Source organism: Rana temporaria, chromosome 11 (assembly GCF_905171775.1).
Source record: "Rana temporaria chromosome 11, aRanTem1.1, whole genome shotgun sequence".
Classification (NCBI taxonomy): Eukaryota; Metazoa; Chordata; class Amphibia; order Anura; family Ranidae; genus Rana; species Rana temporaria.
In genome coordinates, this window is record NC_053499.1 from 1,751,430 (window position 1) to 1,778,868 (window position 27,439).

The 27,439-nt window shown below is 48.0% G+C and overlaps 1 protein-coding gene across 3 annotated transcripts in view; it reads right to left on the reverse strand.

Moving 5' to 3' along the window:
• DENND2B (DENN domain containing 2B) overlaps positions 1-27,439 on the reverse strand; it is a 170,014-nt gene that overhangs the window by 114,295 nt on the left and 28,280 nt on the right. Inside the window, exon 2 of one of the 3 annotated variants that reach the window (XM_040327872.1) lies at positions 17,048-17,139. The gene's annotated coding sequence lies outside the window, so the exon portion shown is untranslated. Of the gene's footprint in view, positions 1-13,565; positions 13,836-17,047; positions 17,150-27,439 lie in introns of those variants that run through there. The other 2 variants (XM_040327873.1, XM_040327871.1) reach the window with 2 other exon arrangements.

A 27,439-nucleotide genomic window follows, 5' to 3' on the forward strand; every position in this document is an offset into this window, starting at 1 on the left:
TGGCGTCCTTTTTTTCCCCCACAAATAGAGATTTCTTTTGGTGGTATTTGATCGCCTCTGCGGTTTTTATTTTTTGCGCTATAAACAAAAATAGAAAAAAATTCAATGGGCTAGATTCAGGTAGCCGGGCGCATTGTTACGGCGGCGTAGCGTATCCTATTTACGCTACGCCGCAGTAAATCAGAGAGGCAAGTGCTGTATTCACAAAGCACTTGCCTCCTAAGTTGCGGCGGCGTAGCGTTAATGGGGCCGGCGTAAGCGCGCCTAATTCAAATGAGGATGAGGGGGGCGTGTTTTATGTAAATAGTTTGGTGACCCGACGTGATTGACATTTTTTACGAACGGCGCATGCGCCGTCCGTGTACATATCCCAGTGTGCATTGCTCCAAAGTACGCCGCAAGGGCGTATTGGTTTCGACGTGCACGTAAATTACGTCCAGCCCTATTCGCGAACGACTTACGCAAACGACGTAAAAAAATTCAAAATTCGACGCGGGAACGAAATACATACTTAACATTGCGTACGCCTCATAGAAGCAGGAGCAACGTTACGCCGGAAAAAGCCTTACGCAAACGACGTAAAAAAAATTCCGCCGGGCGCACGTACGTTTGTGAATCGGTGTATCTAGGTCATTTGCATATTCTACGCCGAAAAAGACGGAAGCGCCACCTAGCGGCCAGCGTAAAATTGCACACAATTATACGCCGGCGTATTCAAGTTACGTCGGCGGAGGAGGCCTATTTTTTCAACGTATCTGCCTTTGAGAATCGGCGTAAAGATACGACGGCGCAGATTTGAAATTACGGCGGCGTTTCTGGAGATACGCCGCCGTATGTTGTTGCTGAATCTAGCCCAATATTTTTTACTTTTTTCTATAATAAATATCCCCAAAAATATAAAAAATAAACATTTTTCCTCAGTTTAGGGCGATACGTATTCTTCTACCTATTTATGGTAAAAACAAAAAATCGCAATAAGCGTTTATCGATTGGTTTGCGCAAAAAGTTATATCTTTTGTTAAAGGGCCAGTCCCGATCAGCTGTGTCGTTCCTCTCCGGTTGGAACGCGCCGCCTGCTTTCCTGACACCCATCGGATGCTCCCAGGTACGATAAGCTCCTCCCATCACACCTGGTTATCGGAAAATCACGGAGGTCACTCTCTACCTGTCTAGACAGCTGCTGGTGGAGGGGGCGGGTCCTCACATTCCTCCTCTGACGGCTTCCAAGGACCTCGGCGGGTCGAGAGGGGTCAGAGGTCAGAAGTAAAGAAGACGGGAGGGGGAGGGGGTGCGTATACAGGTGAGGACGGAGACGAGATATACGGCAGATTAGACATAAGGGTGATGGGGGACACGCAGGTGCCAGGAAATCGGCATTCCCTCTGTCTATCTCTACCTCTGACTCTTCTATGTGTTAGAGTTTTCCCCTTTCATTATATACCCAGTGACATCATTAACGGGCAGTGGTGGCTGGGGCCCAACATTTTTGGGGGGTGCAGCCACTGTGCCCATCATTTGCAGCCACCGTGCCCATCAAACGCAGCCACCGTGCCTATCAAACGCAGCCACCGTGCCTATCAAACGCAGCTACTGTGCCCATCAAACACAGTCATTGTGCCCATCAAACGCAGCCAATGTGCCCATCAAACGAAGCCACTGTGCCCATCAAACGCAGCCACTGTGCCCATCAAACGCAGCCACTGTGCCCATCATATGCAGTCACTGGGCCCATCATATGCAGTCACTGTGCCCATCAAACGCAGCCACTGTGCCCATCATATGCAGCCACTGTGCCCATCATATGCAGCCACTGTGCCCCATCAAATGCAACCACTGTGCCCATCATATGCAACCACTGTGCCCATCAAACTCGGCCACTGTTCCCATCAAACACAGCCACCGTGCCTATCAAACCTGGCCACTGTGCCCATCAATTGCAGCCACTGTACCCATCATATGCAGCCGCTGTGCCCATCATATGCAGCCGCTGAGCCCATCATATACAGCCACTGTGCCCATCATTAGCAGCCACTGTGCCCATCAAACGCGGCCACTGTGCCCATCAATTGCAGCCACTGTGCCCATCAAACGCAGCCACTGTGCCCATCAAACACAGCCACCGTGTCTATCAAACGCGGCCACTGTGCCCATCAATTGCAGCCACTGTACCCATCATATGCAGCCACTGTGCCCATCATATGCAGCCACTGTGCCCATCATATGCAGCCACTGAGCCTATCATATACAGCCACCGTGCCCATCAAACGCGGCCACTGTTCTCATCAATTGCAGCCACTGTGTTCATAATATGCAGCCACTGTGCCCATCAAATGCAGCCACTGTGCCCATCAAATTCAGCCACCGTGCCCATCAAATTCAGCCACCGTGCCCATCAAATGCAGCCACCGTGCCCATAAAATGCAGCAACTGTGCCCATCATATGCAGCCACTGTGCCCATCATATGCAGCCACTGTGCCCATCAAATGCAGCCACCGTGCCCATCAAATTCAGCCACTGTGCCCATCATATGCAGCCACTGTGCCCATAAAATGCAGCAACTGTGCCCATCATATGCAGCCACTGTGCCCATCATATGCAGCCACTGTGCCCATAAAATGCAGCCACTGTGCCCATAAAATGCAGCCACTATGCCCATCAAATTCAGCCACTGTGCCCATCATATGCAGCCACTGTGCCCATAAAATGCAGCCACTGTGCCCATCATATGCAGCCACTGTGCCCATCATATGCAGCCACTGTGCCCATAAAATGCAGCCACTGTGCCCATAAAATGCAGCCACTGTGCCCATCAAATTCAGCCACCGTGCCCATCAAATTCAGCCACTGTGCCCATCATATGCAGCCACTGTGCCCATAAAATGCAGCCACTGTGCCCATCATATGCAGCCACTGTGCCCATCATATGCAGCCACCGTGCCCATAAAATGCAGCCACCGTGCCCATCAAATACAGCCACTGTGCCCATCATATGCAGCCACTGTGCCCATCATATGCAGCCACTGTGCCCATCAAATGCAGCCACTGTGCCCATCATATGCAGCCTGGGTGTACGTTGCGGTAGGAGTCACTCGCCGTATCAATATCAGATTAAGAGATATCAGGGAATCCGCCTTACCTCCCCTCCCCCTCCCTGAGCAGGACGCGGAAGCGCGGCGCTGTAATCCGTGTTTGTGTTGTCGCCGTGCCAGCGAGGTGTCAGGTGCCCGCTACCGCTATAGAAATACTCTGGGAACACATTCCAGTCCTGAAAGGGCCGGTATTCACAATGAAGAGCGTTGCCATGGCGGGCGGGCGGGCGAGTCGTCTGACCTGATCTGAAGTGGTGGCGTGGGGTTATGAACGGCCTGTCTATAAAAACCAACTCCGCCGAATCCACAAAGGAGGGAGGAGCGCCTTAAGGAGAACTCCGCAACACGCAAAAGATAAAACCCCGCCCCCGGAGTCAGAGAGTTATAGAAAATGATTTGTTACAAAAAAAGTACAAAGTTACAAAAAGACAAAAAAAAAACTTGTGTAACAGAAAAACCATCAGGTCAATTCCAAACTCCGCCCACACAGTTCTCAGATCCCAGGTCTATTCCAAACCCCGCCCACACAGTTCTCAGATCCCAGGTCTATTCCAAACCCCGCCCACACAGTTCTCAGACCCCAGGTCTATTCCAAACCCCGCCCACGCAGTTCTCAGACCCCAGGTCTATTCCAAACCCCGCCCACACAGTTCTCAGATCCCAGGTCTATTTCAAACCCCGCCCACACAGTTCTCAGATCCCTGGTCTATTCCAAACCCCGCCCACACAGTTCTCAGATCCCAGGTCTATTTCAAACCCCACCCACACAGTTCTCAGATCCCAGGTCTATTCCAAACCCCGCCCACACAGTTCTCAGATCCCTGGTCTATTCCAAACCCCACCCACAAAGTTCTCAGATCCCTGGTCTATTCCAAACCCCACCCACACAGATCTAAGGCCCTTGATCTGTTCTAAAACCCCACCTATGCAGTTCTCAGATGCCTGGTATTTTAAACCCCGCCCACACAGTCCTTGATCTGTTCTTAGCCAAACCCATGCCGCTCTCAGAACTCTGATCTGTTCTAAATGCAACTCACACAATTTTCAGATTCCTGGTCTATTCCAAACCCCGCCCACACAGTTCTCAGATTGCTGGTCTGTTCCAAACCCCGCCCACACAGTCCTGATTTTCTCGATCTGTTCTAAACCCCACCTACAAAGGTCTATTTAAAACCCTGCCTACATAGTTCCCGGGTCCTAAGTCCATTCCAAACTCCACCTACAAAGTTCTCAAGTCCCTGGTTTATTCTTAGCCCCACCCCCACAGATCTCTGGTCTGTTTCAAATCCTGTCCGCATAGTTCTCTGGTCTAAGCTGCATGCATTAGATCTGATCTGAGGTGTGAAGTGCAATAGTTAATAACTCTCTGCACTCCTAGCTGTACTGCCAATAGCAATTTGCACTCACTAATTATTACATAATTAGCAGTACATCTAGTAGCACAGAAATAGAAAAAGACTACAGCGCTCTATTGTTTGAAGGCACGTCGGATGTTTGATGTGTAAACACGATGCTTAGGTGTCTAGTTATCAATTTATTCAAACTACTTTCTCACAGGATTCGCACATTTTCACTTAGGGCCAGCCCATTCACGCCCAAAAATAAGCTCCATGGGCCAGATTCTCGTAGAATGGCGTAAAACTCGGCGGGCGGAACGTATCTGATTTACGTTACGCCGCCGCAAGTTTTACAGGCAAGTGCTTAATTCACAAAGAACTTGCCTGTAAAGTTGCGGCAGCGTAGCGTAAATCACCCGGCGCAAGCCCGCCTAATTCAAATTAGCCGGGTAGGGGGCGTGGAGCATTTAAATTAAGCGCGTTCCCGCGCCGAACGTACTACGCATGCGCCGTCCGGAAAATATCCCAGGATGCATTGCTCCAAATGACGTCGCAAGGACGTCATTGATTTCAACATGAACGTAAATGGCGTCCAGCCCCATTCACGGACGACTTACGCAAACAACGTAAATTTTTAAATTTCGACGCGGGAACAATGGCCATACTTAACATTGGTTGCCCCTTATATAGCAGGGGCAACTATACGCCGTGCAAACCTAACGTAAACGTCGTAACTTCACTGCGTCGACCGCGCGTACGTTTGGGAATTCGCATATCTAGCTAATTTGCATACTCGACTGGGAAAACGACGAGGCGACACCTAGCGGCAAAAAAAAAATGCATTTAAGATCCGACAGCGTAAGAGCCTTACGCCTGTCGGATCTAAGGGATATCTATGGGTAACTGATTCTAAGAATCAGTCGCATAGATACGACGGCCCAGATTAGGACTTACGACGGCGTACATGGCGTTGCGCCGTCGTAAGCCCTTTGAGAATCTGGGCCCATGTTTCTATTTGGACAAGTTTCACATGATTTTCAAAGGAGTGATTTCCTGCGACTGCCACACGATCCTGTCGTGTGACAATTGTGGCAGAGATGCATGACGTTTGAGGATAATGGCACCCAAATGTGCAAACCCTCCCGCGCTGTACAGCGATTTGGAAACACGGGGCGGAATCGTGGCCATTCTACCCATGATCCCAAGTCGCAAGATGTGAACGGGTCTAAGACTATTCACACCTGAGCGTTTTTGAGCATTTTTGGGGGCTTTTTTTTGGGTGATTGTGCGTTTTTTGTACAACATTCTGAGAGCCAATACAGAAAAATATAATTGGTTTCATCAATCAGCTTTTTCATCTGTTTTTATTTATTTATTTTATTAAGGGGTTAAGAGTTAGTGGTTAAAGGTTATAGTTAGGGGTTCATTTATTTTATTTATTTACTTCATTTTATGTAATTTAGGCTTAGGGGTCAATATTAGGGGTTAGGGTTGGGGATATTATTAGGGTTAGGATTAGAGGTAATGATTAGGGGTTAAATATTAGGGTTAGGATTAAGGTTTAACATTAGGATTAGGGGTAAGGGTTTGGGGTTAGGGGGTTAATATTAGGATTAGTGGTAGGGTTATATCCCTTCCTTACTCTATCTAAAATAAAATATTAAAAAAAGTTTCTCCCAAAGTTCTACTTTAACAATAGAAAAAACAAGTTGCCGATCCTTCCTACAGAGGAAGCCAATGCAACATTGTATTCAAATGTATTATTATTCATCATAATAAAAATAATGGCCCGGATTCAGATACATTTTCGTATCTATCGGCGGGCGTAGCGTATCTCAGATACATTTTGCCGCCGTAACTTAGGGCGCAAGTTCCGTATTCAGAAAGAACTTGCGCCCTAAGTTACGGCAGCGCAGTGTAAATGTGTCGGCGTAAGCCCGACTAATTCAAATGTGGATGATGTGGGCGTGTTTTATTTAAATTACTTGTGACCCCACGTAATTGACGTTTCTTACGAACGGCGCCGTCCGTGAACGTTTCCAAGTCCGCATGCTCCAAATTACGCGGCAAACTGTCAATGCTTTCGACGTGAACGTAACTTACGTACAGCCCTATTCGCGAACGACTTACGCAAAATACGACGCTGTTCGTTCGTTTCCAACGTCCATACCTAACTTGACTTACCCCTGCTTTATGAGGGGTAACTTTACGCCGGAAAAAGCCTTGCGCAAACGATGTAACAAAATGCGCCGGGCGGACGTACGTTTCTGAATCGGCGTATCTACCTAATGTGCATATTCGACGCGGGAGTCTAGGGAAGCGCCCCTAGCGGTCAGCGTAAATATATTGCACCCTAAGATACGACGGCGTAGGAGACTTACGCCGCTCGTATCTAGGCAACATTGAGGCGTATCTGATTCTATGAATCAGACGCCGAGATGCGACGGCCCGCACTCAGAGTTACGACGGCGTATCTGGAGATACGCCGTGGTAACTGCTTTCTGAATCCGGGCCAATAACAACAACAAAAACCACAACAACTCCTTTCTTAGATGGAATGCCAATGCAATTTTGTAAACAATAATAAAAAAAAAAATAATAATAAATATTATAATTATGACTGAGTGTCTCTGGTTGCGTTCTGCGTTTGGCGAAGTTTGGCATTCTTCCCGCCGCCGTACCGCAGAAGTTCCATCCCTGATAAGACGAATGAAGTTCCTTTTTGTTATTTTGTATCCCCCCCCCCCCACACAGATCATCTCCTCATCTTGTGTTTGGGTCCTTCCTGGCCGCATTCTGGAAAGCAGCGGAAACAAGTTTCCACGCCGCCGTCAGCCAATCGCGCGGAGGCCTCATTGTCCCAGGAAGACAAAGGCTCCTCTGTCTGGCCTCTAATCTGTCCCCTTCTCTTCCACCCGCGGGCTGACAGACAAGCGGCCAAAAGATAAAAGCTACAAATGACAATCCCCCCCCCCCCAGCATGACCCCCTCCCCCCCCCCCAGCATGACCCCCCTCCCCCCCCACCACCAGCATGACCCCCCCTCCCCCCCCCACCAGCATGACCCTCCCCCCCCCCAGCATGAACCCCCATTCCCCCCCTCCCCACAATGGCGGCCATTTTTTTTATACGTTCCCCTTTAAATTTTTGGCGTTGCAGTTTATTTGTTTACACGCGACTCCGAGCCCCGAGCAGAATTCCTGCCGCGCCGATCATTAGCAGATGCCGCGCACGGAACACCAGAAGAGAGAGGAGGGTTTTTTTTCAGTCAGATTCTTATCGCCGCTTATTTCTAAACTATCGGGTTTTTTTTTAGACTTTGCGACGTATTAACTCCTTAAAAACCACCGAAGGCCGGCGGCGGCGAAAAGCTGCGAACCCCTCGATGGGGGATTCCAAAAGAAAAAAAATAATAATTTTGTCACAAAGTGTCAGAGAAAACCAATTTCGGCCCATTGAAAAGTTTTACTGAACTCTCCCGCGGGACGATTGTACGGACTCTGCGCAACGGCCGCACAACATTCCCGGGGGCGCCAAATCTGATCTGCAATATTCTGACCAGCAGAACGCCATTTACAGGAATGTCTGCAGTCTCTGACCATGGGGTCCCAGGTCCTCTTTATGGAGGGATCTGGGGTCTATAATGTAAACATCCCATGTGACAGTAATAGGTGGTGACAGGTCCTCTTTATGGAGAGATCTGGGGTCTATAATGAATGTAAACATCCCATGTGACAGTAATAGGAGGTGACAGGTCCTCTTTATGGAGAGATATGGGGTCTATAATGAATGTAAACATCCCATGTGACAGTAATAGGAGGTGACAGGTCCTCTTTATGGAGAGATCTGGGGTCTATAATGAATGTAAACATCCCATGTGACAGTAATAGGAGGTGACAGGTCCTCTTTATGGAGAGATCTGGGGTCTATAATGAATGTAAACATCCCATGTGACAGTAATAGGAGGTGACAGGTCCTCTTTATGGAGAGATCTGGGGTCTATAATGAATGTAAACCTCCCATGTGACAGTAATAGGGGGTGACAGGTCCTCTTTATGGAGAGATCTGGGGTCTATAATGTAAACATCCCATGTGACAGTAATAGGAGGTGACAGGTCCTCTTTATGGAGAGATATGGGGTCTATAATGAATGTAAACATCCCATGTGACAGTAATAGGAGGTGACAGGTCCTCTTTATGGAGAGATCTGGGGTCTATAATGAATGTAAACATCCCATGTGACAGTAATAGGAGGTGACAGGTCCTCTTTATGGAGAGATCTGGGGTCTATAATGAATGTAAACATCCCATGTGACAGTAATAGGAGGTGACAGGTCCTCTTTATGGAGAGATCTGGGATCTATAATGAATGTAAACATCCCATGTGACAGTAATAGGGGTGACAGGTCCTCTTTATGGAGGGATCTGGGGTCTATAATGAATGTAAACATCTCATGTGACAGTAATAGGGGGTGACAGGTCCTCTTTATGGAGAGATCTGGGGTCTATAATGTAAACATCCCATGTGACAGTAATAGGGGGGTGACAGGTCCTCCTTATGGAGAGATCTGGGGTCTATAATGAATGTAAACATCCCATGTGACAGTAGTAGGAGGTGACAGGTCCTCTTTATGGAGAGATCTGGGGTCTATAATGAATGTAAACATCCCATGTGACAGTAATAGGAGGTGACAGGTCCTCTTTATGGAGAGATCTGGGGTCTATAATGTAAACATCCCATGTGACAGTAATAGGGGGGTGACAGGTCCTCCTTATGGAGAGATCTGGGGTCTATAATGAATGTAAACATCCCATGTGACAGTAGTAGGAGGTGACAGGTCCTCTTTATGGAGAGATCTGGGGTCTATAATGAATGTAAACATCCCATGTGACAGTAATAGGAGGTGACAGGTCCTCTTTATGGAGAGATCTGGGGTCTATAATGTAAACATCCCATGTGACAGTAATAGGGGGTAAACATGGGATGTTTACATTCATTATAGACCCCATATCTCTCCATAAAGAGGACCTGTCACCTCCTATTACTGTCACATGGGATGTTTACATTATAGACCCCAGATCTCTCCATAAAGAGGACCTGTCACCCCCTATTACTGTCACATGGGAGGTTTACATTCATTATAGACCCCAGATCTCTCCATAAAGAGGACCTGTCACCTCCTATTACTGTCACATGGGATGTTTACATTATAGACCCCAGATCTCTCCATAAAGAGGACCTGTCACCCCCTATTACTGTCACATGGGATGTTTACATTCATTATAGATCCCAGATCTCTCCATAAAGAGGACCTGTCACCTCCTATTACTGTCACATGGGATGTTTACATTCATATTATAGACCCCAGATCTCTCCATAAAGAGGACCTGTCACCTCCTATTACTGTCACATGGGATGTTTACATTCATTATAGACCCCAGATCTCCCCATAAAGAGGACCTGTCATCTCCTATTACTGTCACATGGGATGTTTACATTCATTATAAACCCCAGATCTCTCCATAAAGAGGACCTGTCACCTCCTATTACTGTCACATGGGATGTTTACATTCATTATAGACCCCCCATCTCTGCATAAAGAGGACCTGTCACCGCCTATTACTGTCACATGGGATGTTTACATTATAGACCCCAGATCTCTCCATAAAGAGGACCTGTCACCTCCTATTACTGTCACATGGGATGTTTACATTCATTATAGACCCCAGATCTCTCCATAAAGAGGACCTGTCACCTCCTATTACTGTCACATGGGATGTTTACATTATAGACCCCAGATCTCTCCATAAAGAGGACCTGTCATCCCCTATTACTGTCACATGGGATGTTTACATTCATTATAGACCCCAGATCTCTCCATAAAGAGGACCTGTCACCACCTATCACTGTCACATGGGATGTTTACATTCATTATAGACCCCATATCTCTCCATAAAGAGGACCTGTCACCCCCTATTACTGTCACATGGGATGTTTACATTATAGACCCCAGATCTCTCCATAAAGAGGACCTGTCACCCCCTATTACTGTCACATGGGATGTTTACATTCATTATAGACCCCAGATCCCTCCATAAAGAGGACCTGTCACCACCTATTACTGTCACATGGGATGTTTACATTCATTATAGACCCCAGATCTCTCCATAAAGAGGACCTGTCACCTCCTATTACTGTCACATGGGACGTTTACATTATAGACCCCGGATCTCTCCATAAAGAGGACCTGTCACCTCCTATTACTGTCACATGGGATGTTTACACTCATTATAGACCCCAGATCTCTCCATAAAGAGGACCTGTCACCTCCTATTACTGTCACATGGGACGTTTACATTATAGACCCCAGATCTCTCCATAAAGAGGACCTGTCACCCCCTATTACTGTCACATGGGATGTTTACATTATAGACCCCAGATCCCTCCATAAAGAGGACCTGTCACCTCCTATTACTGTCACATGGGATGTTTAAATTATAGACCCCAGATCTCTCCATAAAGAGGACCTGTCACCCCCTATTACTGTCACATGGGATGTTTACATTCATTATAGACCCCAGATCCCTCCATAAAGAGGACCTGTCACCACCTATTACTGTCACATGGGATGTTTACATTCATTATAGACCCCAGATCTCTCCATAAAGAGGACCTGTCACCCCCTATTACTGTCACATGGGATGTTTACATTCATTACAGATCCCTCCCTCCATAAAGAGGACCTGTCACCTCCTATAAGCGACCGCATCTGGAAGTCGCGACCACAAATGTAAACACTGTTCACACCACACATGTGAGGTATCGCCGCGATCGTTAAAGTGAGAGCGATAATTCTAGCCCCAGACCTCCTCTGTAACTCTAAACTAGATTTTTTTAAACGTCCCCTATGGAGATTTTTAAGTACCGTAATTTGTCGCCATTCCACAAGTGTGCTCAATTGTAAAGCATTACATGGGGGGGAAGGGGCTGTATAATGTAAAGGGCTCCAGAGGTGCAGGGGCTGTGTAATGTAAGTAGTTCCTGCATTACTTGGGTCCGACTTTCATGAGACTTGAGGGCCATAAACTTCAATGTTAACCCTCGAAAGGCGCATGAAAGTTGCACCTGAACGTTACACATGCGACACTTCTCCATTATCAATGGCCAAAGTCGGATCCAAGTCATTCCCATCCAAAGTATCTGGAAGTGTGAGGACTTGTTCTGTCATTAACCCCCTGCATGGCGCGATTCCTGCATGAGAAGCACAGAGACTAATGCGATTGTCTCAGTGATCTCTGTACAGCACTACGGTATATGTCAGAGCTATATGAATGTATAATAATAAGTGTGTGACTGTGGGGGAGGGGACATTAGAGTGTAAGCTCCTCTGTACAGAGACTGATGTGACTGTGGGGGAGGGGACATTAGAGTGTAAGCTCCTCTGTACAGAGACTGATGTGACTGTGGGGGGGGGGAGGGGACATTAGAGTGTAAGCTCCTTTGTACAGAGACTGATGTGATGTGGGGGGGGGGGGGGGAGGGGACATTAGAGTGTAAGCTCCTCTGTACAGAGACTGATGTGATGTGGGGGGGAGGGGACATTAGAGTGTAAGCTCCTCTGTACAGAGACTGATGTGACTGTGGGGGAGGGGACATTAGAGTGTAAGCTCCTCTGTACAGAGACTGATGTGATGTGTGGGGGGAGGGGACATTAGAGTGTAAGCTCCTCTGTACAGAGACTGATGTGATGTGGGGGGAGGGGACATTAGAGTGTAAGCTCCTCTGTACAGAGACTGATGTGACTGTGGGGGGGGGGGACATTAGAGTGTAAGCTCCTCTGTACAGAGACTGATGTGACTGTGGGGGGGAGGGGACATTAGAGTGTAAGCTCTTCTGTACAGAGACTGATGTGACTGTGGGGGGGGGGGGACATTAGAGTGTAAGCTCCTCTGTACAGAGACTGATGTGACTGTGGGGGGGAGGGGACATTAGAGTGTAAGCTCCTCTGTACAGAGACTGATGTGACTGTGGGGGGAGGGGACATTAGAGTGTAAGCTCCTCTGTACAGAGACTGATGTGACTGTGGGGGGGGGGGGGGACATTAGAGTGTAAGCTCTTCTGTACAGAGACTGATGTGATGTGGGGGGGGGGATCTCTGTACAGCGCTGCGGTATATGTCAGAGCTCTATAAATGTATAATAATAATAGTTGCATTATTATGAGGCTCCAGCGCCCCCCTAGGAAGGTCCCGGCACTGAGGGGGTTAATCCCGAGCCATGTGCAGCCTTCACAAGCCACACCCCCTCCTGGAGACATTTTTCTTTAAAGGGAAAGACGTACAAAACACAGGAACTTGACTGTCACAAAGCTCATGTATCAAAAGAAGGAAATTCTCCCTCCCCCCCCAAAAAAAGGGGCCCCCCACACGTTCCGGCGCGCGTCCTTTGTATGCAGACCCCCCGCTCCGTCTTTCCGATACAAAAATAGACTTTTCTCCCTCTATGAAGAAGACAAAGAGCCAAACTCTTCCGATCAATACAAATTGTTTTCCTGAGTGGCGCGGCGCGATCGATACTTCGCAAACCACCGGAAAAAAAAAAGACAAGAATAGCGCTCTGCTCACCGGGGAGCGAATTCACCACAAATGCGGAACCAAGCGCAAAAAAAATGAAAGGAACTTTCCTAAAAGCTAAAAAAAAAAACAATGAACAACGGGTCCGATAAAAAGGGAAGCGGCTGCCTTCACTGGCAACTTGCTGATCCAGTTCTATTTGTCGCACCAAATCCAATCCTGTTACACGGGACGATCGTTTCCAAAAAAAAAGAGAGAGAGATCCCAACCAGCCAGCGATGACATCACTGCGCGATGTGTAACCGGCTCAGACGTTAACCCTCTCCGCACGCCGACCGCGATCCGTCACACATAAGAACTTGGTCTCGTCGAAAAACGCGACGAGAGCGCCCGGCGGAGGGGGGGCGTCGCAACGCGCTGGGAGACGTCGAGAGAGACACAAAAAAGTTACATTTTGTTGACATTGTTTCCTGAAGTTTGTTACAAAAGAAAAGAAGAGAAAAGAAGAAAAGAGAAGAAGAAAAGAAGGTTGGAAAGTGCAGAGGGCGGAATGTGTCATTCATTACCTCCGGGAGGTGGATCCATCGTCTGCGACCCATCTTTGTATTTCCCACACAAAATCCTGCGTCCTATGGCGTGGAGCGGGGGATCCCTATGGCGTGGAGCGGAAGATCCCTATGGCGTGGAGTGGGGGATCCCTATGGCTGAGTGAAGCAGGGATCAGCCGCATGGGGTGTGTTGGGGGGGGGATGATGGACCGAGACCCCCACCATGTGTCTGACCTCCCAGCAGTGGACGGTTCCCAGGCTGAGCTGGGCACAGCAGAGCTGGGGAGGGAGGAGGGGATGGGATGGGGGGGGGGGACTGAGTGGCGTGTGAGCTTTGTATTCTGTGTGTCGTCAGCTCCCACCTCGAGCAGAGCAGGAATTGTTCCTGATTCTCATCTCCGCCCCTCTCTGGATCCTCCAGTGTGGAGAGAAGGATGGGGGGGTCACTGTCTGCCGGGGGGGGGGGCCAGACAACGACGGGAGCTCACCCACAGGGATTGCGTCACCAGCCCCGGGGGCACAAAGAGTGTCAGCTCCTCTGACCGGTGTGATTGCCTCAGTGTTCTCTGTACAGCGCTGCGGTATATGTCAGAGCTATATAAATGTATAATAATAATAGTGTGTGACTGTGGGGGGGGGGGGGGGGGACATTAGAGTGTAAGCTCCTCTGTACAGAGACTGATGTGACTGTGGGGGGAGGGGACATTAGAGTGTAAGCTCCTCTGTACAGAGACTGATGTGACTGTGGGGGGGGGGGGGGGGGACATTAGAGTGTAAGCTCCTCTGTACAGAGACTGATGTGACTGTGGGGGGAGGGGACATTAGAGTGTAAGCTCCTCTGTACAGAGACTGATGTGATGTGGGGGGAGGGGACATTAGAGTGTAAGTTCCTCTGTACAGAGACTGATGTGACTGTGGGGGGAGGGGACATTAGAGTGTAAGCTCCTCTGTACAGAGACTGATGTGACTGTGGGGGGGGGGGGACATTAGAGTGTAAGCTCCTCTGTACAGAGACTGATGTGATGTGTGGGGGGGAGGGGACATTAGAGTGTAAGCTCCTCTGTACAGAGACTGATGTGACTGTGGGGGGGGAGGGGACATTAGAGTGTAAGCTCCTCTGTACAGAGACTGATGTGACTGTGGGGGAGGGGACATTAGAGTGTAAGCTCCTCTGTACAGAGACTGATGTGATGTGGGGGGAGGGGACATTAGAGTGTAAGCTCCTCTGTACAGAGACTGATGTGATGTGTGGGGGGAGGGGACATTAGAGTGTAAGCTCCTCTGTACAGAGACTGATGTGATGTGGGGGGGAGGGGACATTAGAGTGTAAGCTCCTCTGTACAGAGACTGATGTGATGTGGGGGGGAGGGGACATTAGAGTGTAAGCTCCTCTGTACAGAGACTGATGTGATGTGGGGGGGAGGGGACATTAGAGTGTAAGCTCCTCTGTACAGAGACTGATGTGATGTGGGGGGGAGGGGACATTAGAGTGTAAGCTCCTCTGTACAGAGACTGATGTGACTGTGGGGGGAGGGGACATTAGAGTGTAAGCTCCTCTGTACAGAGACTGATGTGACTGTGGGGGGGAGGGGACATTAGAGTGTAAGCTCCTCTGTACAGAGACTGATGTGACTGTGGGGGGGAGGGGACATTAGAGTGTAAGCTCCTCTGTACAGAGACTGATGTGATGTGGGGGAGGGGACATTAGAGTGTAAGCTCCTCTGTACAGAGACTGATGTGATGTGGGGGGGGAGGGGACATTAGAGTGTAAGCTCCTCTGTACAGAGACTGATGTGATGTGGGGGGGAGGGGACATTAGAGTGTAAGCTCCTCTGTATAGAGACTGATGTGATGTGGGGGGGAGGGGACATTAGAGTGTAAGCTCCTCTGTACAGAGACTGATGTGATGTGGGGGGAGGGGACATTAGAGTGTAAGCTCCTCTGTACAGAGACTGATGTGACTGTGGGGGGGGGAGGGGACATTAGAGTGTAAGCTCCTCTGTACAGAGACTGATGTGATGTGGGGGGGGAGGGGACATTAGAGTGTAAGCTCCTCTGTACAGAGACTGGTGTGACTGTGGGGGGAGGGGACATTAGAGTGTAAGCTCCTCTGTACAGAGACTGATGTGACTATGGGGGGAGGGGACATTAGAGTGTAAGCTCCTCTATACAGAGACTGATGTGATGTGGGGGAGGGGACATTAGAGTGTAAGCTCCTCTGTACAGAGACTGATGTGACTGTGGGGGGGAGGGGACATTAGAGTGTAAGCTCCTCTGTACAGAGACTGATGTGATGTGTGGGGGGAGGGGACATTAGAGTGTAAGCTCCTCTGTACAGAGACTGATGTGATGTGGGGGGAGGGGACATTAGAGTGTAAGCTCCTCTGTATAGAGACTGATGTGACTGTGGGGGAGGGGACATTAGAGTGTAAGCTCCTATGATACAGAGACTGATGTGATGTGTGGGGGGAGGGGACATTAGAGTGTAAGCTCCTCTGTACAGAGACTGATGTGACTGTGGGGGGGAGGGGACATTAGAGTGTAAGCTCCTCTGTACAGAGACTGATGTGACTGTGGGGGAGGGGACATTAGAGTGTAAGCTCCTCTGTACAGAGACTGATGTGACTGTGGGGGGGAGGGGAGGGGACATTAGAGTGTAAGCTCCTCTGTACAGAGACTGATGTGACTGTGGGGGGAGGGGACATTAGAGTGTAAGCTCCTCTGTACAGAGACTGATGTGATGTGAGGGGGAGGGGACATTAGAGTGTAAGCTCCTCTGTACAGAGACTGATGTGACTGTGGGGGAGGGGACATTAGAGTGTAAGCTCCTCTGTACAGAGACTGATGTGACTGTGGGGGGGAGGGGAGGGGACATTAGAGTGTAAGCTCCTCTGTACAGAGACTGATGTGATGTGAGGGGGAGGGGACATTAGAGTGTAAGCTCCTCTGTACAGAGACTGATGTGATGTGGGGGGGAGGGGACATTAGATTGTAAGCTCCTCTGTACAGAGACTAACGTGACTGTGGGGGGGAGGGGACATTAGAGTGTAAGCTCCTCTGTACAGAGACTGATGTGATGTGGGGGGGAGGGGACATTAGATTGTAAGCTCCTCTGTACAGAGACTAACGTGACTGTGGGGGGGAGGGGACATTAGAGTGTAAGCTCCTCTGTACAGAGACTGATGTGACTGTGGGGGGAGGGGACATTAGAGTGTAAGCTCCTCTGTACAGAGACTGATGTGACTGTGGGGGGGGGGAGTGGACATTAGAGTGTAAGCTCCTCTGTACAGAGACTGATGTGACTGTGGGGGGGGGGAGGGGACATTAGGAAATAATTGCATGGAAAGAGAATATAAAGATCGGAAAATCTAATTTCATAACAATGCAGAACACTTTATTCCAACATTGTCTAATATAAGCCCCTCCCCCCACGTGCTGTCTGGGGAAGAACATGCGTTTGTTACCCCCCCTCCCCCCCCCCCGGGACGCAGGGTCCTCACCTTGATGTTGGTTCCGCCGCAAATCGAATCAACAATCGCAGGGATTGCGTGGCGCTGAGCTGCTATTTCCGCATCTTTCCATCCTTCTGCCCCTAAAAGAGAGAAATTAGAAGTCACCATAAAAATAAATGATACGGGTTTAGTCTGATCATCGCTAGGGGGAGGGGAGACTGAGGAAACGCCCCCTCCTGCCTGCAGCAGACTGGTGACATCATCTCAGCCTAGGCAAAGTCACTGGGCCAGATTCAGGTAGATCCGCGCAATATTTGCGTGGGCAAAGGGCAAAGATTTTTCTCTGCGCCCACGCAAATATTTTGATATGCCCGCGATTCACGGAAGCAGTAGCTCCGTAAATTGCGCGGGCGCTATGCTAAATAGCCGGGCGTAAGGGTGCCTAATGTAAATGATCCCGCCGGGGGCGGGAATCATTTAAATTAGGCGCGCTCTCGCGCCGAGCGAACAGCGCATGCTCCGTCGGGAAATTTTCCCGACGTGCATTGCGGCAAATGACGTCGCAAGGACGTCATTTGCTTCTAAGTGAACGTGAATGGCGTCCAGCGCCATTCACGAATCACTTACGTAAACGACGTGAAATTTAAATTTCACGAGCGGGAAGGGCGGCTATACTTTAGCATTGGCTGCCCCTGCTACAGCAGGAGCAACCTTGCGCTAAAGTCGCCGTACGGAAACTCCGTACCTTGCGTACGCAGGGCCCGCGCAACTTTTGTGAATCGGTGGTAGTATGCAATTTGCATACTATACGCCGATCACAATGGCCGCGCCCCCTAGCGGCCAACGCAAGAATGCAGCCTGAGATATGAAGGCATAAGGAGGCTTATGTCTGTCACATCCTAGGCTGCATTCGGTGTAACGAGGTTCCTGAATCAGGGGCATTCGCTACGCGGGAGAAAAACAGCTATTGCGCCGCGCAACCTATGGTTGCGCGGACGCAATAGCTTCTTGAATCTGCCCCACTGACTGGAGCTCATGGATGGCTTTTCCATGATAAGAGGCGGAGCTTTCCTGAACAATGATCCTGTATATGGGATTGCTTCAATGAGATCCCCATTACAGAGATTTCTCCCCACTTCCTGTCCCGTTTATGAGGCAGGAAGTGAGAAATAATCCGCAGCACAGAAGTGACGATATAAACCAAAACCAAACCCGATCTCTTCTTTAAATATTCAGAAGCTCAGCAATGGCGCCTCCGTTGGTTACATTGTAGAAAGGGAAGAACAGGAGAAATAAAACGATACAATTCTTGTGGGGAGAGAAAATGATCTCCATATAACAAACGTTAAAAATAAATAAATAAAAGTATGAAACTCTTTTTCATCTGAAAGGTTAAAAAACAAAAAAAACAAAAATCAGGATAATGGTGCAGAAAACAAATAATATTATAATATATTATTATATAAATAATAAACAAATAAAAATAAATAATATATTATTATATAATAAATAAATATAAATATATATAAATAATATATTATTATATAATAAATAAATATAAATATATATAAATAATATATTATTATATAATAAATATATATATTACGTCTGTTTCCGAGGCTCTCCAGCGCCCCCCCCCACCTCTGGCCACATGCGGTATTGCATGCCATTGAAGTCAATCCGGAACTAATTATTTTTCGTTTCCATTGACTTCAATGGGGAAACTCGCTTTGATATGCGAGTGCTTTGGATTACGAGCATTCTCCTGGAACGGATCGCGCTCCTAATCCGAGGTTTCCGCTGTAATGGAAACCGAATAGTAAAAGAAAAAAAGTAAAATAATTTTAATAGGAATAGCGTTAAAAAGTACAACAGAGCCGATTCGTTTTTTAAAATATCAAACTTTTATGTTCGAAAAAGGCAAATGTTTGATCTAGGCGGAGAATTTCATATTCCGACATTATCCCCGACAGGTTTCGCCTAATGGCTTCATCAGGGGGATAGATCCGAATCAATCAGCAAATGTGTGAAACAAATCAGGATTCCCGGGACAGACCGCCGCCAATAAGGCGGAAATACGAATCGAGCCAAGATCACTGAGCTCTGTGCGCAGGGCCGCCATCGGGAATTATGGGGCCCCTTACACAGCTTTAGGCATGGGCCCCCTGGAGCAGAGAACCGGGGGGGGGGGGGGTGCTGCCTGCCACCTGAAATTAAGAAGCGCAGGGGGGGGGGGGCTGCCGCGAATTGAGAAGCGGGGGGCCCTTTAGAAAAGAAAAATATATATATAAAAAAAGGGGTGTAGCCCTTTAATAAAGAAAAAAGGAAATAAAAAAAATATATAAAAAATATATATATATATATTTTTTTTAAAAAGGGGGGGTTGCCATCTGGGGCCCTGGGGACCTCTGGGCCCTTTAATAAAATAAAATAAAAATAAAAAACCTCTGGGACCTTTAATAAAAAATAAAATAATGTATATTGAATTATATCCGATGGAGAAGGTCATTCTGAAATACACAGAGGGTTGAATAAATATCGCCGGAGGACAATAGAGGGCGATAGATCTTGTTTTCATTTTTTTGTTGTTGTATTATAGTGTATGCAGGGGCAGCACGTTGTATAGAGTAATGAGGGGTTAGGCCCCCGTCAGGTTTGGCCGTACTTCCACTTTAAATGAGATTCTAAGAAAGTATACGAAGGGCGTCCTTTCCTCGCGGTACAGGGGTGATAAGCGTTACGCGGCGGCGGAGGGCAGACGGGGGGGGGGGGAACGACGGTTGACGGGCCGTTTATCAGACGGTTTAATAGAAAGCAGACGCACGGCGCTCAGGAATACATCAAAACGACGTTCTAAATTCACATCGATATATTTCCAAAGCAACGTTCTTAAATCCACCCGGGACGCGTTTCTCAGAGCGAGGGGAGAGGCGCGGATGATCTACGGAATTTCTAAGATGCCAAACGCATTACGCGCAGCGATCGGCGGGGGCCCCCCCATCTAAGGACGCGAAACAGCCACGTATCTGAGCAAAATCTGGCACCATGGGGGGGGGGGGCAGATCCCGCCTGGCATTGGGGGGGGGGGGGGGGGGAAACAAGTCTTTAAGGCTGAACTCCGGGGGGGCACAAACTTTCATGTACAGTGGAACCTCAGATTGCGAGCACTCGCTCCCTAAGTTACGGCGGCGTAGCGTAAATGGGCCGGCGTAAGCCCGCCTAATTCAAATTTGGAAGGTAGTGGGCGTGTTGTATTATATTTAACCGTGACCCCATGTAAATAAAGGGCTGAACGAATGGCGCATGCGCGCTCATGCTCAGAATCACGTCGCATATACTCCCTAAGATACGACGGCTCAATGCCTACGACGTGAACGTAACTTACGCCCACAGCCCCATTCACGTACGACTTACGCAAACAACGTAAAATACGACGGCTGTTCCCGCGCCAATACCTTAACCTGACTTACCCCTGCTTTATGAGGGATAACTATACGCCAGACGTACGCCTTACGTAAACGGCGTAGCTTACTGCGACGGGCGCAAGTACGTTCGTGAATCTAGGTCATTTACATATTCGACGCGGAAATCAATGGAAGCGCCCCTAGCGGCCAGCGTAAATATGCGCCCAAGATACAACGGTGTAGGAGACTTATGTCGGTCGTATTAAGCCAAAATTCAGGCGTATCTGGTTTCCTGAATACGGCGCAGAGATACGATGGCGCATCCTAGAACTTACGCGGCGTATCAACAGATACGTCGGCGTAAGTTCTACCTGAATCTGGCCCAACATCTCCCCCGTTCTTCCTAGTGACATGTCACTGATCGTCTTTTCCCTGACATCGGAAACAGCAATCAGTGACGTGTCACGCCAAGACACGCCACCCCTAACAGTTAGAATTACTCCCTAGGACACACTTAACCCCTTCAGCACCCCCTACAGGATAACCCCCTTCACTGCCACAGTGTAATTTTTACAGTAATCATTGCATTTTTATAGCACTGATCGCTGTATACATGACAATGGTCCCAAAATGGCGTGAAAAGTGTCCGACGTGTCCGCCGTAATGTCGCAGTCACGATAAAAATCGCAGATCGCCGCCATTAGTAGTAAAAAAAATATATATATTAATAAAAATGCCATAAAACTATCCCCCTATTTTGTAGACGCTACAACTTTTGCGCAAACCAATCAATAAAACGCTTACTGCAATTTTCTTTATCAGGGTAGAAGAATACGTATCGGCCTAAACTGAGGGAAAACATTTTTTTTTAATATATTGTTTTGGGGATATTTATTATAGCAACAAGTTGAAAATATTGGGCCAGATTCAGGAACAATTACAGCGGCGTAACGTATCCCTTTTACGTTACTCCGCCGCAAGTTTTCGTCGTAAGTGCTTGATTCACAAAGCACTTGCGTGTAAACTTGCGGCGGCGTAGCGTAAAGCCGTCCAGCGCAAGCCCGCCTAATTCAAATGGGGCGGGGACCATTTAAATTAGGCGCATTCCCGCGCCGAACGTTCTGCGCATGCTCCGTTAGGAAATTTCCCGCCGTGCTTTGCGCGAAATTACGGCGCCCCAACGTATTTTTTGAACGGCGACGTGCGTTACGTCGTTTCGTATTCCCGGACATCTTACGCAAAAAAAATTTAAAAATGTAATTTGACGCGGGAACGACGGCCATACTTTAACATGGATGGTGTAATTTTACACCACCTAAAGAGGACTCGTAACTTTGCGACGGGAAAAGCCGACTAGTGACGACGTAAGCGAATGCGACGAACGCGCATACCTTCGTGGATCGCCATAAACATCTAATTTGCATACCCGACGCAGGAAAACAACGCGAACTCCACCCAGCGGGCGCCGGAGAATTACACCTACGATCCGTACGCCTGTCGGATCGAAGCCTAAAGCCGTCGTAACTTGTTTTGAGGATTCAAAACAGCGCTACGACGCGGCAAATTTGAAAATACGCCGGCGTATTTCAACTGTGAATCTGGCCCATTGCATTTTGTTTTCAAAATTGTCGCTCTTTTTTTGTTTATAGCGCAAAAAATCACGTAAAGAATAAAAACCGCAGAGGTGATCAAATACCACCAATCAATAAACGGTTATCGCGATTTTTTTTTTTTACCAAAAATATGTAGAAGAATATGTATCGGCCCAAACTGAGGGAACAATTTTTTTTAGATATATTTTTGGCGGATATTTATTATAGCAAAAAGTTAAAAATATTGGGGTAGATTCAAAGAGCAATTGCGTCTGCGTAACCATAGTTACGCAGCGCAATTGCTTACCTGCGCCGGCGTTACGAATGCTCCTGATTCAGGAACCTCGTTACGCCGACTGCAGCCTAAGATATGCGTGGTATAAGGCTCTTATGCCCGCATATCTTAGGCTGCATTCTTGCGATGACCGCTAGGGGGCGTTCCCGTTGTGCTCAGTGTATAGTATGCAAATTGCATACTAACACCGATTCACAACCCTACGCGAGCCCTGCGTATGCAGTTTACGTCGTTTGCGTACGTCGGTTTTTGCGTAAGGCTGCCCCTGCTATTAGCAGGGGCAGCCAATGCTACGTATACCCGTCGTTCCCGCGTCGCAAAATTTGAAATTTACGTCCTTTGCGTAAGTGAATCGTGAATGGCGCTGGACGCCATTCACGTTCACTTTGAAGCAAATGACGTCCTTGCGATGTCATTTGCCGCAATGCACGTCGGGAAAGTTTCCCGACGGAGCATGCGCCCTACGCTCGGTGGGGGAACGCGCCTAATTTAAATGATTCCCGCCCCCTACGGGATCATTTAAATTGCGCGCGCTTACGCCGGGCATTTTGCCGGAGCGCCCACGCAATTTACGGAGCTACTGCTCCCTGAATCAAGGGTAGCGCAGATAATTTGCGGGGGCGCAGGGCAAAAACGGTGCCCTGCGCCTCCGTAAAAACTGCGCAAAGCTACCTGAATCTACCCCATTGCTTTTTTGTTCAAAACTGTCGCTTTTTTTTTGTTTATAGCGCAAAAAATTAAAACCGCAGAGGTGATCAAATACCACCAAAAGAAAGCTCTACTTGTGGGGGGGGGGGAAGGACGTCAATTTTGTTTGGGGAGCCGTGTCGCACGACCGCGCAATTGTCAGTTAAAGCGACGCAAAAAGTGGCCCCCGGTCATTGGCCGGCCGAATAGTTCCCGGGGGGCTGAAGTGGTTAAGTTCCAATTTCCAGAATCATTGGCTCCGCTCCCCTGTAAAATCCGGAGACGCCCCTCTCTCTCTCGGTGGAGAGACCGTTATCTGCACAGTGTGGGGGCAAAGTTTGCCGGTGCCAGGATCCACACAGCCAGCCGGTCAGGACGGAGGTCCTTGACCCGTCACATATAGAGGGGGGGAGGGGCTGAAATGTTACATTCTTAAAATTATTTTTGGAAAACAAAATGTTGCAAAAAAAAAAATGTACAGGCCCAGATTCTCGTAGAATTACGTTGCTCCGCGGCAGCGTAACGAGATGTGATTTACGTTACAGCGCCGCAGGTTTACAGCGTTCGTGCCTGATTCTCAGAACACTTACCTGTAAACTTGCGGCGGTGTATCGTAAAAGCGACCGGCGCAAGCCCGCCCAATTCAAATGGGGCGGGCACCATTTAAATTAGGCGCGTTCCCACGCCGAGCGTTCTGCGCATGCTCCGTCGCGTAAATTACCCGACATGCATTGCGCTAAATGACGTTGCACCGACGTCATTTGCTTAGACGTTAACGTAAATGGCGCCCAGCGCCATTCACGGACGTCTTACGCAAACGACGTCATTTTTTAAACTTTCGACGCGGGAACGACGGCCATACTTAACGTTGGTTGCCCCTCATAATAGCAGGGGCAACTTTACGCGTCGCTTAAGCTACGGAAACGTCGTAAATTCTCTGCGTCGACCGCGCGTATGTTTCGGGAATCTCGCGTAATTACCTAATTTGCATAGACGACGGGGAAAACGACGATGCGACACCTAGCGGCGGGAAAAAAATTGCATTTAAGATCCGACAGCGTAAGAGCCTTACGCCTGTCAGATCTAATGGGTATCCATGCGCAACTGATTCTAAGAATCCGTCGCATAGATACCCGGGCCAGATGAGGAGTTACGACGCCGCAAATGGTGTTGTGCCGTCGTAACGCCATTGAGAATCTGGGCCACAGTGTACAATAAATGGTGGAATTGGGAGAGCTCAGCAGAGGCCGGGCGTCCGCCCCACAGACGCCGAGATCCCGAGAACCGTTCTAATTCATACGAAGCGCCACACGAGAGCCGTTTAAGTTCAGCGATGTGATGGATTGCGATTCGCTCATCACCCTGATCTCATACACATGGAATTTTATATCTATAGGATGATCCGGAGAATAACATTCACCACTCCCAATCTCCGCAATGACACAAGACCTCGGCTCCCCCCCCCCTCCCCCCGGGGGACAAGGATTAACGCTCAGATGGATATCTGGTAAAGGGAACGTTTATATTGAGTGCATCTCGGGGTCAGCGTTGCGGCGAAGAGCGAATGTAATCTTAGAGGTGACTTTTTTCACATTTTTAATAACTTGCTCGACATATAGAGATTAACCACTTGAGGGCGCTCTATTCCTCCCACTGACACCAATGATGGGACACTATTCCTCCCACTGACACCAATGATGGGACACTATTCCTCCCACTGACACCAATGATGGGACACTATTCCTCCCACTGACACCAATTCCTCCCACTGACACCAATGATGGGACACTATTCCTCCCACTGACACCAATGATGGGGCACTATTCCTCCCACTGACACCAATGATGGGACACTATTCCTCCCACTGACACCAATGATGGGGCACTATTCCTCCCACTGACACCAATGATGGGACACTATTCCTCCCACTGACACCAATGATGAGACACTATTCCTCCCACTGACACCAATGATGGGACACTATTCCTCCCACTGACACCAATGATGGGACACTATTCCTCCCACTGACACCAATGATGGGACACTATTCCTCCCACTGACACCAATGATGGGACACTATTCCTCCCACTGACACCAATGATGGGACACTATTCCTCCCACTGACACCAATGATGGGACACTATTCCTTCCACTGATACCAATGATGGGGCACTATTCCTCCCACTGATACCAATGATGGGACACTATTCCTTCCACTGATACCAATGATGGGACACTATTCCTCCCACTGACACCAATGATGGGACACTATTCCTTCCACTGACACCAATGATGGGACACTATTCCTTCCACTGATACCAATGATGGGACACTATTCCTCCCACTGATACCAATGATGGGACACTATTCCTCCCACTGTGAATAAAGAACTTGCGCCCAAAGTTAGAGCGTCGTAACGTATCGGAGATACGTTACGCGGGCCGGACAGATACGCCAATGTATCTGAATCCGGCCCACGGTGTGTATACTCTCCCCCTCTCTATATATATATATACGGTGTGTATACTCTCTCTCTATATATATATACGGTGTGTATTCTCTCTCTATATATATATATACGGTGTATACTCTCTCTCTCTATATATATATATATATACGGTGTGTATACTCTCTCTCTCTATATATATATATACGGTGTGTATTCTCTCTCTATATATATATATACGGTGTGTATACTCTCTCTCTCTCTATATATATATATACGGTGTGTATACTCTCTCTCTCTCTATATATATATACGGTGTATACTCTCTCTCTCTCTATATATATATACGGTGTGTATACTCTCTCTCTCTATATATATATATATATACGGTGTGTATACTCTCTCTCTCTATATATATATATATATACGGTGTGTATACTCTCTCTCTCTATATATATATACGGTGTGTATACTCTCTCTCTCTCTATATATATACGGTGTGTATACTCTCTCTCTCTCTCTATATATATACGGTGTGTATACTCTCTCTCTCTATATATATATACGGTGTGTATACTCTCTCTCTCTCTATATATATACGGTGTGTATACTCTCTCTCTCTATATATATACGGTGTGTATACTCTCTCTCTCTATATATATATATATACGGTGTGTATCTCTCTCTCTCTATATATATATACGGTGTGTATACTCTCTCTCTCTATATATATATACGGTGTGTATACTCTCTCTCTCTATATATATATATATACGGTGTGTATACTCTCTCTCTATATATATATATACGGTGTGTATACTCTCTCTCTCTCTATATATATACGGTGTGTATACTCTCTCTCTCTATATATATATATATACGGTGTGTATACTCTCTCTCTATATATATATATATATACGGTGTGTATACTCTCTCTATATATACAGTGTGTATATCTCTCTCTCTATATATATATAAAACGTTCCCGTAGTGATGCGATATTCCGGAGACACAATCTCTGTGATGCAGAATTTGGGGAATTTTAAGCCGCAGAGAAACAAACGATCGGGGGTCGGAGTGATGAGCGCCCCCCGGCTGTCTCTCGGGGATATTATCTCTGTCCGGGGAGTTGGGGAACCGAAAACAACAACAATCCCCCCCCCCTCCCCCCGATGTGCCACCAATGTCATCGGTCGGTGCGAAATCCCGGATTAACCTTCCCAGGCAGAAGACCGCCGACTCAGCACAAAACACGAGACGGCGGAAGATCCTCCGGAGACGATGGTGACGAGTCGCCGCGAAAAAAACAATCGAGGAAAACTTCTGGAAGAGAGAACTTGTAGCAAACTGCTTGGAATGTCGCCTGCAAAGACGGAGCGGTGTTCAGGTTTCCTGACGATCAGCAGAGAGGAAGAGCCAGAATTTCTACAGAAAACCGAGATGGGAAATGTCTCCATATATACAATGTTTCTATATACAGGCATACAATATATATATATATATATATATATACACACACAGTGGCCCAGATTCAGGTAGGGGCGCGCACTGATACGGTGGCACAGCGTATCGTTTTTACGCTACGCCTCCGTAAATTACTAGAGCTACGCTGCATTCACAAAGCATTTGCTCCGTAATTTGCGGGGGCGTTTCGTAAAAGGGGCCGGCGTAAGCGCACGTAATTTAAATGATCCCGTAGGGGGCGTGGATCATTTAAATTAGGCGCGTTCCCGCGCCGAACGTACTGCGAATGGTCCGTCTGGAAAATTTCCCGATGTGCATTGCGGTAAATTACGTCGAAAGGACGTCATTGGCTTCGACGTGAACGTAAATGGTGTCCAGCGCCATTCACGAACGAGTTACGCAAACGACGCAAATTTTGAAAATTGTGACGCAGGGAACGACGTCCATACTTACCATTGGCTGCGCCTCCTAATAGCAGGAGCAGCCTTACGGCGAAAACGACGTACGCAAACGACGTAAAAAACGTAACATCTAGTGGTCATAATGTGGTAC